Here is a 12,394-nt window from a genome sequence, read left to right as displayed (position 1 = left end):
GATGAGCACTTTCTCCTTGGAAACCTGAAAGTACATGGTTATTGCAAAGCCAATGGGTCTGCGTTAGCTTTTTTTCTTTTCTCTGTTGCTTCAGAGTCTCAAAAACACTCCTTATTGTTATGGTAACAGATACGCAAATTCACTTATGGCAGTCACACCGCGGTATGAATTCTTCAAGAAATCTATTTTATCAAAGAAAACAATCTAAGCAATCCAAAAAGGCAGTAACCAGAAGGCTTTCCTACAGAATTACCAACTACCTTAGGCATATTTTTGAAAGATTTATAATCCTCTTACTGAAAGGCCAAAATAGGCAATAGCCTGAATGGCTGGTAGCAAATATTTTTAAGGAAAGCCAACTATTGCTGCATTATCTTCTTAATTCAAGGTTCTTTGGGGCAGTGTTTTAATCGTACTAGCCTATGCTTGTTAGCTAGTTTAAATGTGTATGTTGTTTTGTGAACTGGATAACTTTTGCATGTCCCGTGGTCCTTTTATGTCTAAGTTTTGTGAAAGATTTCAGCATGTGAACTTGCAAACTACCTCTGATGAACCAATTGCTGTTACAAGTTAAAATATTTAATTATTACCAGTCAAAATATTTAATTATGCTGAAAGGAAATCCCTTCTGTTATAAAGAGTATAATATGGAGAGCATCTTCTCTTGGCTTCGGGTTTTCGTTGAGTAACCAAAGAAGGATGACCTATTGATGGCAGTATGGCATCATAGTGAGACAGAGGGCAGTAGTGTTTACTATCTGTGAAGGTACTCTTTATCCACAATCTCACATTTGCAGCCCCTGTGTTTCTGTGGCTTGTGCAAGCTGTAGCCTGTGAAGAAACTTACGTCAATTTGGCTTCTTGCCCTCCATCTGGAGTACTATTGCTGAAAAGGTAAAAGAGAGAAATTCAGTCTGTTTGTTTCTACTGTCTTGTCCTTGAGCCTTTATGTATAGCAGTTACACATATCTGCAAAGCTGATCTTGACTAGAACAATAATTTCAGGCAGGAACCTATGTGTGGTCAGAGACGAGTCCTGTCTCTCCTTATCTCAAGGTTGCTGTGTATAAGTTTTTTCTCTTGTTCCACTTAAACTATTCTTTCTAAGAGCTGATTTATTGAGTATCTAATTTGTGCCTCCATTGTAGGAGAAGCTGAGGTGCCGGTCTCAATATTGAGGATATTTAAGGGTTAAAGTCATTGCTAAGTTCCTCTGAGAAACTTGTTCTGTAGTGTTTATGTTCCAAATGAGACAAATCTGAAAAACAGAGGATGAATAAGGAAGCCTTGTGAGGAGTGCTGCTAGAAAATGCTTTGCCTTTCCTGATATAAACTACATAGTCCTTTCTATTTTATTAATGCTATTTTATTTTCCTGAATATGTAACAGAAAAAGGAGATGGACTGCTTTCAGGATACGCTGAACTATTATTGACAGTTTTAGTTAGTGCTGAATTGTGTATAGCTTATTTTCCATCTGCAACCTATGGACATGTATCTTCTTATTAAAGACACAAAACTCTTTGCATTACACCGAGAAGACGTTATCTGTTCTGGTGATAGAGGAAATGCAGACTTTTTATTTAAAATTATTAATATTGAAATGCTGAAGAATCCCCAGATTCCTTATAGTTAGTCTTAATAAAAGAGGTATTTTATTTCTGTATGGCTTTTACATTAATAATTAAGATAAATGCAGTTCTAAATCCTCCTGGAAGGAACACTTGCCAAATAGTTTAATATGATCTATTCTGAAGCTTTCTGTTCAATCCAATTAATGTTGCTATGTGAGAGTGGAGGAGCTTCAGCTGACACTTTTGAAATCCATCAAAAAGTATAATAAATACCTGTATCCATTTTATGTTTAAAGCAAGTCCATCTTTCTGAAATTAAGGAGGATAGGAAGTTTGCCAGTCATAGAAAGCAAGTTCTTATACTTAGGTTGGCAATCCTGGCTATCATTCATTGCACGTAATTGGTTTCTTAATTGGATCTCCACAAAAATCTGATCAATACAAAGTTCAGCCACCTCTTGCTAGTGACACCAGTACAGTACAATCTCCATTTCAATGTGTTTGTCTTTTCCAGGTGCTATCACAATTCCAATAATGAACTCCTTGAGACACTTCCATCAAATGATAACAAAGAAAAGAACGGGATGGCTCATTTTGTGCAGCACTTTTTATGCTTAAAGCACACCAGTTCCACTTTATTTTCATTGCAGTGAAATTTTATTAATTTAGCTTAGAGGTTTTCAAAGTTTTTTTCAGTTTGTCAGTGGAGATTGTACTTCCCCCGTTAGCAAATACAGGCTGACAGGCAGCAGGCTGGATTTCCTTAGTTACTGTTTGAGAGTCCCTCAGTGTGCTGTCCTGTTTATGTAAGAGGTATGCAGGTTGAAATCCATTAATCTGGCACATAGATGAGGAAGGTCATCTGATTAGAAATGCTGGAAGGAAGGAGGATGGTCTAAAGGCTAATGCATTTCCTTCAGATTCATTTTCTGCTGTACGACCATACCTGAGTGAGTAAGACCCAAATTTTTGAAAATATGTGCATTTATTGCTACAAAGCAATTAGGAAGCCTTGATGCCTTGAAAAACTCTCCATCTATGTAGTTGCATTTTCTGCATGGAATAACTTATCCCTTTTCAAAGAAAGAAGGAAAAAGATCAACCTAATATGAATATAAATATATAAAAGTTCGTGGAAGTTACAATGATAGGTTTCAGTTAATGTCTGTGGTTTAAACTCACTTAGGTACCTTGCTTGCCATCAAGTGAGATCTGCCAGTGGAAAGGACTGACTCTTGTGTCTGGCCATTATTCATTCACACAGTCACTTGAGTGACATCTTGGTAAGCTTTTCTACTTCCCTCATAAGTCGGTTATCTTAGTTAATATTAAAATACACGTAAACTCCATGGAATTGTGTAAAATAACACTAAAATATATTGTGTTTAAAATAGCACATTAGACTTCATATGTTTTCAGTTTTCTGTATGTTTGTTAAACAAATGACAATTCCAATTCAAGTAATTATGGAACCTATTTGGATATTTTGTGACTACACAGTGCTTTTATGCTTCAGAAAGCAGCCCTGAGTGGCAATTGTTGTTATACCGTGAACATATAGATGCTTCTAAATGTGTAGATGTGCTTGTAGATTGCCATAATTTTGAAACGTTATCATGATGGACCCTCAGTGCATCATCTGGCCGCTCAGTTGTCTGGACACAAACAAAGGTACTGAAAGATGACAATAAAATTGATGTTATTCTGGAGGATGGATGGGGATAGAGGGAAAAGAATATCTGAGGAAGATCAGTGCAGAATAAAAAGTTTTATATGGCATCCTGGCTGCAAGGTAAACAAAATAGCCTCGATAAATGAGCATCATTTTCCTCATCGGAATGAGCCTTCATTATGGGTAGTATTTGTGTATATTCATTGTTATGATTTCTCTTTCCTCCTGCACTCCGATGTCAGCAGGAAATTGCTCATGTGCTGACCTCTTATTTTATCTCCATCCTTTAGCAGAGGGAAAAGGTGGCATCATGCAGAATCAGTGAGTGAAGGTTTTGAGGAAAGTCTCTCAGATAAGCTAAGAAATAGGCACTAAAATGGACTTGCAACCCAATTTGGGGTATGACAATATCTTGGAAAATGTGCTCTTAGATCACAGAAGGAGCACTAGGTGAAAGCCGAAATTTGAAAAGCTGCATAAATGACCTCTCTGTCAAATGAGCAGTGTAGTGAAATCTTGCTGACACTGAAATGGGAACACTTTGCCAAACTCAGGGCAAAGCTGAAATGCACCTCTCCCAGCTCTGAGGCATGGGCGCATCTCTGAAAGCCAGAAGTGCTGCTGAAAGTACCCACAGTATTTGTACAAATGAGATCTGGGAAACCACAGCCCATCAGTCTCTGGAATCTGACAAGATCACTGGATATCTTACCTTTTTCTTCTTCTCTGGAGGGATAAAAAGAAGTGTTCTCAGCCCTGTTTTCCTCGCCTCCCCCCAAAATCCCAGCTAGACCTCAACTTTTGCTATTCATCTTCCTGTGTTGGAGTAATAGGAGCTCCCTCTGCCAGGTACACAATCCATACACTTTTGACAGAACCTCAAAATGCATTATAAAAATATTCAAACATATCCATCTATTTTAATCTTATTTCAATAAAGAATTACGATTCTATAAACTGTGCCTAGGTATGTCTTTTACCACTCTTTTTATGCTTCTGTTGACTAACAGTGAGATTGAGTGTATATATTTGAACAGATTATGTTTCTGAAAAAATCATTCCACCCCTCTTTCTGTCACTCCTTCCCCTAGTAAGCATGAAATATCTCTTTGGATCGCTCCAAAGAAGGATTGTGATGGCTGAATGCAGAATTACACTGTTGAATTTAATGGTTTGATTTTCTCGCACCATGATTTCATGGTTTTCTGTAAGCACCACTCTGCAAAACGATGTCAGCAAAAGTATAGTACAAGTTGTGCAAGTGTAGAAACTACTTACTTTTTTGCGGTCTATTCACAGAAAGCAAAAGTAAGCAGATCTACAATATTTAAAAAAAATACTGAAAGCGAATGAAAGGTATTTGTGAAAGTAATAGAACTTGGACCAGAACAGGTCCAAGCTCTTGTAGAAGCTCTTGTGTATGAGGAGGCTGTTTGAGAGGTTTGAGATTCTTTATTGTACTTCAGGGAACAGCAAGACATATCAGTATTAAGCAAAGTAGTAACTTAAGAACAAGTTTTCCACTAGATCCTGAGGTTAAAAAAGAATTTTGTGCTTGGGCAGGAAACTAAGCTTATGCTGGTCATACATGGATGTTCTTAGCCAAAGTTACTGTGTAGATAATTACTTATGTATTCTCACTATATTTGCACGTTGTCAATATCCTTCCTCCTCTGTCCCAAAAGGTTTTAATCTACTGGCCAATTTCAGTCAGTCTTGACGAGCATGGAGAACAGAACTAGTTGGAAGAATGCAACAAGAATGTGGCTTCATTGTTTCACTCACTTACAGAATTATCTGTTAATTACTGACAATCACAGAATCACAGAATCGTTTAGGTTGGAAGGGACCTCTGGAGATCATCTAGTCCAACCTCCCTGCTCAAGCAGGGTCACCTAGAGCATATTGCCCAGGATCACGTCCAGACGGCTTTTGAATCTCTCCAGCGAAGGAGACTCCACCACCTCTCTGGGCAACCTCTTCCAATGCTCTGTCACCCTCACAGTGAAGAAGTTTTTTCTCAGGTTCAGATGGAACTTCCTGTGGTTCAGTTTCTGCCCGTTGCCTCTTGTCCTGTTGCTGGGCACCACGGAGAAGAGGCTGGCCTCATCCTCTTGACACTCCCCCTTCAGATACTTGTACACGTTGATGAGATCCCCTCTCAATCTTCTCTTCTCCAGGCTGAACAGGCCCAGCTCTTGCAGTCTTTCTTCATAGGAGAGATGCTCCAGCCCTCTAATCATCTTGGTAGCCCTCCGCTGGACTCTCTCCAGTAGTGCCATGTCTCTCTTGTACTGGGGAGCCCAGATTTGGACACAGTACTCCAGGGGAGGCCTCACCAGGGCTGAATAGAGGGGCAGGATCACCTCCCTCGACCTGCTGGCAACACTCTGCCTAATGCACCCCAGGAGACCATTGGCCTTCTTGGCCACAAGGGCACACTGCTGGCTCATGTTTAACTTGTTGTCCACCAGCACACCCAGGTGCTGCTCTGCAGAGCTGCTTTCCAGCAGGTCAACCCCCAGCCTCTCCTGCTCCATGGGCTTCTTCCTCCCTAGGTGCAGGACCCTGCCCTTGCCTTTGGTGAACTTCAGCAAGTTCCTCTCCACCCAACTCACCAGCCTCTCCACGTCCCTCTGAATGGCAGCACAGTCTTCTGGTGTGTTAGCCTTTCTCCCCAGTTTAGTATCATCAGCAAACTTGCTGAGGGTGCACTCTGTCCCTTCCTCCAGGTCATTGATGAATATATTGAACAAGACGGGAAAGCCAGGACTGACCCCTGGGGGACACCACTAGCCACAGGCCTCCAGCTTGACTCTGCACCATTCACTACAACCCTCTGAGCTCTGCCATCCAGCCAGTTCTCCATCCACCTCACTGTCCACTCGTCTAGCCCACACTTCCTGAGCTTACCTAGGAGGATGTGATGGGAGACAGTGTCAAAAGCCTTGCTGAAGTCCAGAAAGACAACATCCACTGCTCTGCCCTCATCTACCCAGCCAGTCATTCCGTCATAGAAGGCTATCAGATTGGTCAAGCATGATTTCCCTTGGGTGAAGCCATGCTGACTACTCCTGATCACCTTCTTGTCCTCCAGATGCTTAGTGATGACCTTCAAGAGGAGCTGTTCCCTCACCTTTCCAGGGATGGAGGCCAGGCTGACAGGCCTGTAGTTTCCTGGCTCCTCCTTCTTGCCCTTTTTGAAGACTGGGGTGACATTGGCTTTCTTCCAGTCCTCAGGCACCTCTCCTGATCTCCAGGACCTTTCAAAGATGATGGAGAGTGGCCTAGCGATAACATCTGCCAGCTCCCTCAGCACTCGTGGATGCATCCCATCGGGGCCCATGGATTTGTGGATGTCAAGTTTGGACAAAAGATCTCTAACCTGATCCTCCTCCACCAAGGGAGAGTCTTCCTTTCTCCAGCCTTCCTCTCTTGTCTCCAAGGTCTGGAATTCCTCAGGACTGGCCTTAGCAGTGAAGACGGAAGCAAAGAAGGCATTCAATAACTCTGCCTTCTCTGTATCCTTTGTCACCAGGGCACCCGCCCCATTCAGCAGCGGACCCACGTTTTCCCTAGTCTTCCTTTTGCTATTGATGTATTTGAAGAAGGCCTTCTTGTTGTCCTTGACATCCCTTGCCAGATTTAATTCCAACTGGGCCTTAGCCTTCCTTGTCGCATCCCTGCACACTCTGACAACATCCCTGTATTCCTCCCAAGTGGCCTGTCCCCTTTTCCACATTCTGTACACTTCCTTCTTCTGCTGGAGTTTTGCCAGCAGTTCCTTGCTCATCCATGCAGGTCTCCTGCCCGCTTTGCTGGACTTCTTCCTCAGAGGGATGCACTGATCCTGAGCCTGGAGGAAGTGACGCTTGAATATTAACCAGCTCTCTTGGACCCCTCTTCCTTCTAGGGCCCTACCCCAGGAGATTCCCCTAAGTAGGTCCCTGAAGAGGCCAAAGTCAGCTCTCCTGAAGTCCAGCGTTGCAACCCTACTCATTGCCCTGCTCCCTCCTCGCAGGATCCTGAACTCCACCATCTCATGGTCACTGCAGCCAAGGCTGCCCCCAACCTTCACATCTCCAACTAGACCTTCTTTGTTTGTTAGTACAAGGTCTAGCATTGCACCTCTCCTCGTTGGCGTCTCCACCACCTGAGTCAAGAAATTATCATCAATCCTCTGCAGGAACCTCTTTGACTGTTTGTGCCTAGCTGTGCTGTCTTGCCAACAGATGTCAGGGTGGTTGAAGTCTCCCATGAGAACCAGGGCCTGTGAGCGTGAGGCTTCTTCCAGCTGTCTGTAGAAGGCCTCATCGATGACTTCCTCCTGATCAGGTGGCCTGTAGTAGACCCCCACAACAGTGTCACCCATGTTAGCCTGCCCTTTAATCCTTACCCATAGGCTCTCAACTTGCTCTTCATCCACCCCGAGGCAGAGCTCCATACATTCTAGTTGCTCCCTCACATAAAGGGCAACTCCACCACCTCGCCTTCCTGGCCTGTCTTTCCTAAAAAGCACATAGCCATCCATGACAGCATCCCAGACAAGCAAATTAGCAATCTCCTTTTCACTCCAACCAAGCTGACCAGAGCTTCCTCTCACTTGCTCTATCTGACGTCAGCCTTTGTTACTAATACAACATAGTAAGTTCCACTTTTACTGAGTTTAGTATCTTTAGCTGCTTAGACATCCAAAGTGATATCCTATCAAATAGTTTCTTTACACCTTTTTTGTACAGGTGTGAATGACTATCCAGGATGCAAAAGAGCAGAAGGCAAAATGATAACATATCAAAGATGCACAGCATAGCATAAAAATATCACTCACGCAACAGGCAGCCATTTAAATTTGTAATGTGCAAATGCATGCAAGATATTTCCATTTCACTGGAGTGTGGCAAAAATTCAGGCTTTGAAGAAGAAATAAGGTGCAGTTTTCAATGCTTTCTGCATCGTTTTTCTTTTGCTTCTCTGAAACCACAGTAAAGATTTCTGTCAAGTTCAATTACTTTAGCAGAGGACATTGAAATGTTGACCACTCCATACAGAATCTATCAGTATAGGAAGGACTGCTAAGATGTGTACCACAACGGTTCTGTATGCTCTGAGAGATTTCAGTTGGCAATGAATCATGTCCTGTCAGTTCTCTGGAGAAGAACAGAATTGCACATCGTTCCAAAACTAAAATTTTCAAGCGAGAAGTTTAACAATTAATTTTATTAAAATAATACTAATTAACTTAATTTTGAAAATGTTCACATCTGTGTAAATCAACTGTATAAAAATAGAATACTGTAGCATTTAAAATCAAGAGTCAATGGCTGAAGTTTTGAAAAAAGGACCTGAAATTCTTCTGAAACATCAACTAGGAATCTTCATCTTTAACATTAGGGTACTTGGTCTACAGGATAGAATTGCTTGTTTTTCCAAGTTTTACTTCCGAGCTAGAAGAACTAAAAAATTGAAAATAATAAAAATAGAGCTTCTCCTTCAATTCTCAAACCAACAAATGAGTCAAAAAGTAAGCAAACAAACAAATGAACAGACCTGCAAAATGCTGAACGTTGTGAGTCTTGTGGAAATCATTTTAGCTGGTAATATTGAAGAAGTCCTTTGGTGACCTTGTTAGTGTTTACTAAGCAAATGGTTTTGTTTTGTTCTGTTTTTTTGAAGAAAAATAGATCTGTAACAGGCCATTTCTGATAAGCCTCTCAAACAGCTCTGTGCACGTGCAGCCTCAGGGAGCAGTGTGCTGCAGCTGCTATTTTTTCATAATGGAGGACTGGTGGTGAGGCAGATCTTTTAGTCTTGGAAAGCTTCATGAAGACAGCAAGAAAAGTTTCATTGAGTCATTTGGAACTTGGTAGATTCTTCTTCTTCTTTTTTTTTTTTAATAAAAACTTGTATAAATATAGTATGGAAGAATTTAGGAACTCCATAGGCAGCACTGTTCCAAAGGCAGGAATGTCAGATCACATACAGATGCCTTGCAAGGCTCAGGGTTAATATGTTGACCTCTGTGTTACCTTCTCATCTAAATTGCCTGGATGCGTCTCTTTGCTCCAGCTGAGGAGGCTGGACCCTGCCTAAATCTTGCTGAGAGGAGTCAGACATCTGCTATGAGCCTTGTGCTTGAGGAGGAAGAAGGGAAAAGAGGAGACCCGTACGGAGGATGGTTAAATATGAAAGCAGTCAGGATAATCAGGTTCTATCCTTTTAAGTATAAAATACGGGTTAGTCTGATAGAAGCCATCACCTCCACTGCTCCTTTGAAATCCCAAGCTCAAGATCGGTCTTTGATGGGTAAACTATGCAAAATTGTTTCCAGGTACAGCACCACATCTTCACTCATGCTGGTGAACACCCCTCTTTCCTCACAGCCTGATGTTCACAGTGTGCCCTGGGGAGCTTTGGCCACTGTGGCATAGAGGGAACAACCTAGTACCAGATGTTCCTCCCCTCTTGTTTCTGATTGCTTTTTTTGTAGATGAAAAAGCTCCATTTCCCTACTCCAGCGGGAAGAGTTAGCCACTACTGCACCTTGGAAATAAGCTTTTACAGTCTAACATATAGCATTGAGACACATCTTAACATGCTAGGATTCATTGGAACACCTTGAAGAATATTGGTCCTGGATTTTGAGGGATAACTTATCTACTCGCAGCGGTTTTGATTTTACATGAATTCTGGCTTCAGATAGGGTATCAACTCTCAGGAACAGATGAGTTTCCGAGACAAAAATGTAGTTCTTTTCATGGAAACACTTTCAGAGGTGAAGCAATAAAAGTGCTAACACTGATATCTGGTTGCTTTGTGAGTATTCTTGGGAGAGAAACCGGCAGCTTAAAACACAGCTTAGAGACAGAACTTTTCATTAGTAAGAGATCAATGAATCAGTATTTAGAAAGTACTTTAGGAGTTTCATTCTTATTTTAAACAGCAAAGAATCTCTGGTATTCTCCTTCCTTTGGCCATATCTAATTTCCTGACTGCTTGTTCATGTAGTTTTGGTTCAATTGATTTCCATGACCACTTCTCATTGCCACTGTATGTTGATCTTTCACCAACTGACGGCTACCTAAATACAGAAGGATTTTCTCATGCATGCAATGGAGTAGTCATTCACTTATACTAATTTTTCACGATCTATCTTTTCAATATCAAAAGTTTAGTAAAAAAAAAAAAAAGGGAAAAAAAAGCTTAGTGCAGCCTCCTGCCAGCAAAACTGCACCTGTTTTTGCTTTGCTTTCTTGCGCTTTGATGAAGAAGGAAAGAACAGAATTATTATGCTCTCCTCCTCTGGTTAAACAGATGATGAAGGCTTAAAATAGTCTGCCAGTCAGAGAAGTGGCCTCCAGACCAAAGCTGTAGGAACAGATTATGGATGTGGTTCAGCTGGAGGAATAACCATGACATCAAAATTGTTTCTTATCGGTTGTTAGGATCGAGACTTCCTCAAGGGTTGAGTGATTCTGCACGTTAGGTCACCAGTGCCTGAACCTCAGGAACTAAATTTCATCACATCTCTAAGAAACTCAGGTCCTTCAACTTGTATCTCAAGTCAGTTACTCTAAACCTTGTCTCTGTAACTGTGGTTTAAATACTACTTTAATTTGCTTTCAAAAATAATTTAAGATTTTTGTATGCATACTTTGGTACTTCAATTTTCACTGGAAGATTCATGTGAAAGTAATTACCTAAGATCACCTTCCACGTTTTTTCTTAAATATTGTAACACGTAATTAGACTTGCATAAAGAATAAGTTAAGTCTGTCAAATCAAAAAAAATCAAAAGATACCTCTTGAGAGAAATTATATAACCGATCAACCTTACTTCCGTGGTGATTGGTGACTGTTTTTTTAGGAAGCATCATGCAAACTGAGAAATTATTTTGTGAACGTCTTCATGACGACTAAATTTAACCGCACAAATGTTCCTGCAAAAAATAGTATAAATTAATTATAATTAATTCATAAGTGTTCAGGAGTTCCACTATATAAATCTTACAGTATACGCAGTGTAATCCTTGCAATCCTTATGGTTCTTAGTTTTTCTTAAGCTCTGGCTACTAAGACAGACTGTACTTTTTGACCTCACCAACGTACATGGTAAAAGCCTAGGATATCAACAGCAGAGACAGGTCACCCTTCAGCACAGATCGGTACCTAGGTACAGATTTTATGTAAGTCAGAAAGACATACAATAGCATACCCGAGGACTATGTTAACAGCAAGTCACAGAAATCTGTCTGAAGTGTGCCTGTGGCAAATTCGCGCTTCATTAGGTTTATTAGGCAACTGTTGAAGAGATCATCCCGGGTCAAAGTTTGTCCATTTGTTACTAAAAAAGATCAGAGGAATCTTCAGAAAGAGTTTTTAACGGAATCATAGTTACAAGCTGCGCTTTCTGGCTCAAGTAACTCGTTAATGGTGTGAAAAGGAAGAGTGAGCCAGCTCTTCTTTGAGGAAATTATGTGGTAATGACAAGCTGCCTAATCCTTCCGTCCATTTTGCAGAGCAGATAATTTCCAGGCAGTTGAAAGAACAGCATGAAAGCGCCTTGAAAATTGGCAGCTGACTGCCGTGTAGAGAGAGGGTTTTGTTCCTGTTTTTCCCAACTAGTCTTGGCTATCAGCCTAATAACTCTCTTAGTGCCTTATAAGAGCTCTACATAGACTGATTCAGAGCTCTTGATCATACCAGAAAGAGGATAAAGAGTCCTCCATGCTCATGCAAGGAGAAGAGAAACCAAAGTATCTACTTGTATAAAAGCAAATCTATACAGCTTCTAACACGCTTTGCAGAAACATCAGTGATGACATCAATGCTGATGACATCAAAATGCAAGTTTGAGTAATGCTTCTCATCTTAATGCTTTTTTTCACTAGTCAGCAATGGAATAGCTTCATGTCAACTGCAGCCATTTCAAAGGGAGGAGGAGACAGAGCTGTCAAAATGCTGAAATACAGGATGGGCCAAAAAGCTCAGAAAAATGTGGCATTTGCTTAAAGCTTTAGGGGAAACTAGGATTGTTGGAATCCAGCCACACAACTAGACTTATGGTTCTGTTGTGAAAGGAGCAAATATTAAAGTAATGATAATGAGGATCATTCAAAACTGGGATTTTCCTTCCAGGAAAGGCAGAGCTG

At 41.1% G+C, this 12,394-nt stretch overlaps 1 long non-coding RNA gene across 1 annotated transcript in view; it reads left to right on the top strand.

Annotated features, from left to right (window-relative positions):
- The first annotated feature begins 827 nt into the window (after positions 1-827).
- LOC104147379 (uncharacterized) overlaps positions 828-12,394 on the top strand; it is a 32,193-nt gene continuing 20,626 nt past the window's right edge. The window contains exons 1-2 of the long non-coding RNA XR_694891.1: positions 828-894; positions 2,760-2,856. This is a non-coding gene — a long non-coding RNA (uncharacterized lncRNA). The remainder of the gene's footprint in view (positions 895-2,759; positions 2,857-12,394) is intronic.

Source organism: Struthio camelus, chromosome Z, assembly GCF_040807025.1.
Source record: "Struthio camelus isolate bStrCam1 chromosome Z, bStrCam1.hap1, whole genome shotgun sequence".
Classification (NCBI taxonomy): domain Eukaryota; kingdom Metazoa; phylum Chordata; class Aves; order Struthioniformes; family Struthionidae; genus Struthio; species Struthio camelus.
This window is presented reverse-complemented; position numbering and strand designations above follow the sequence as displayed.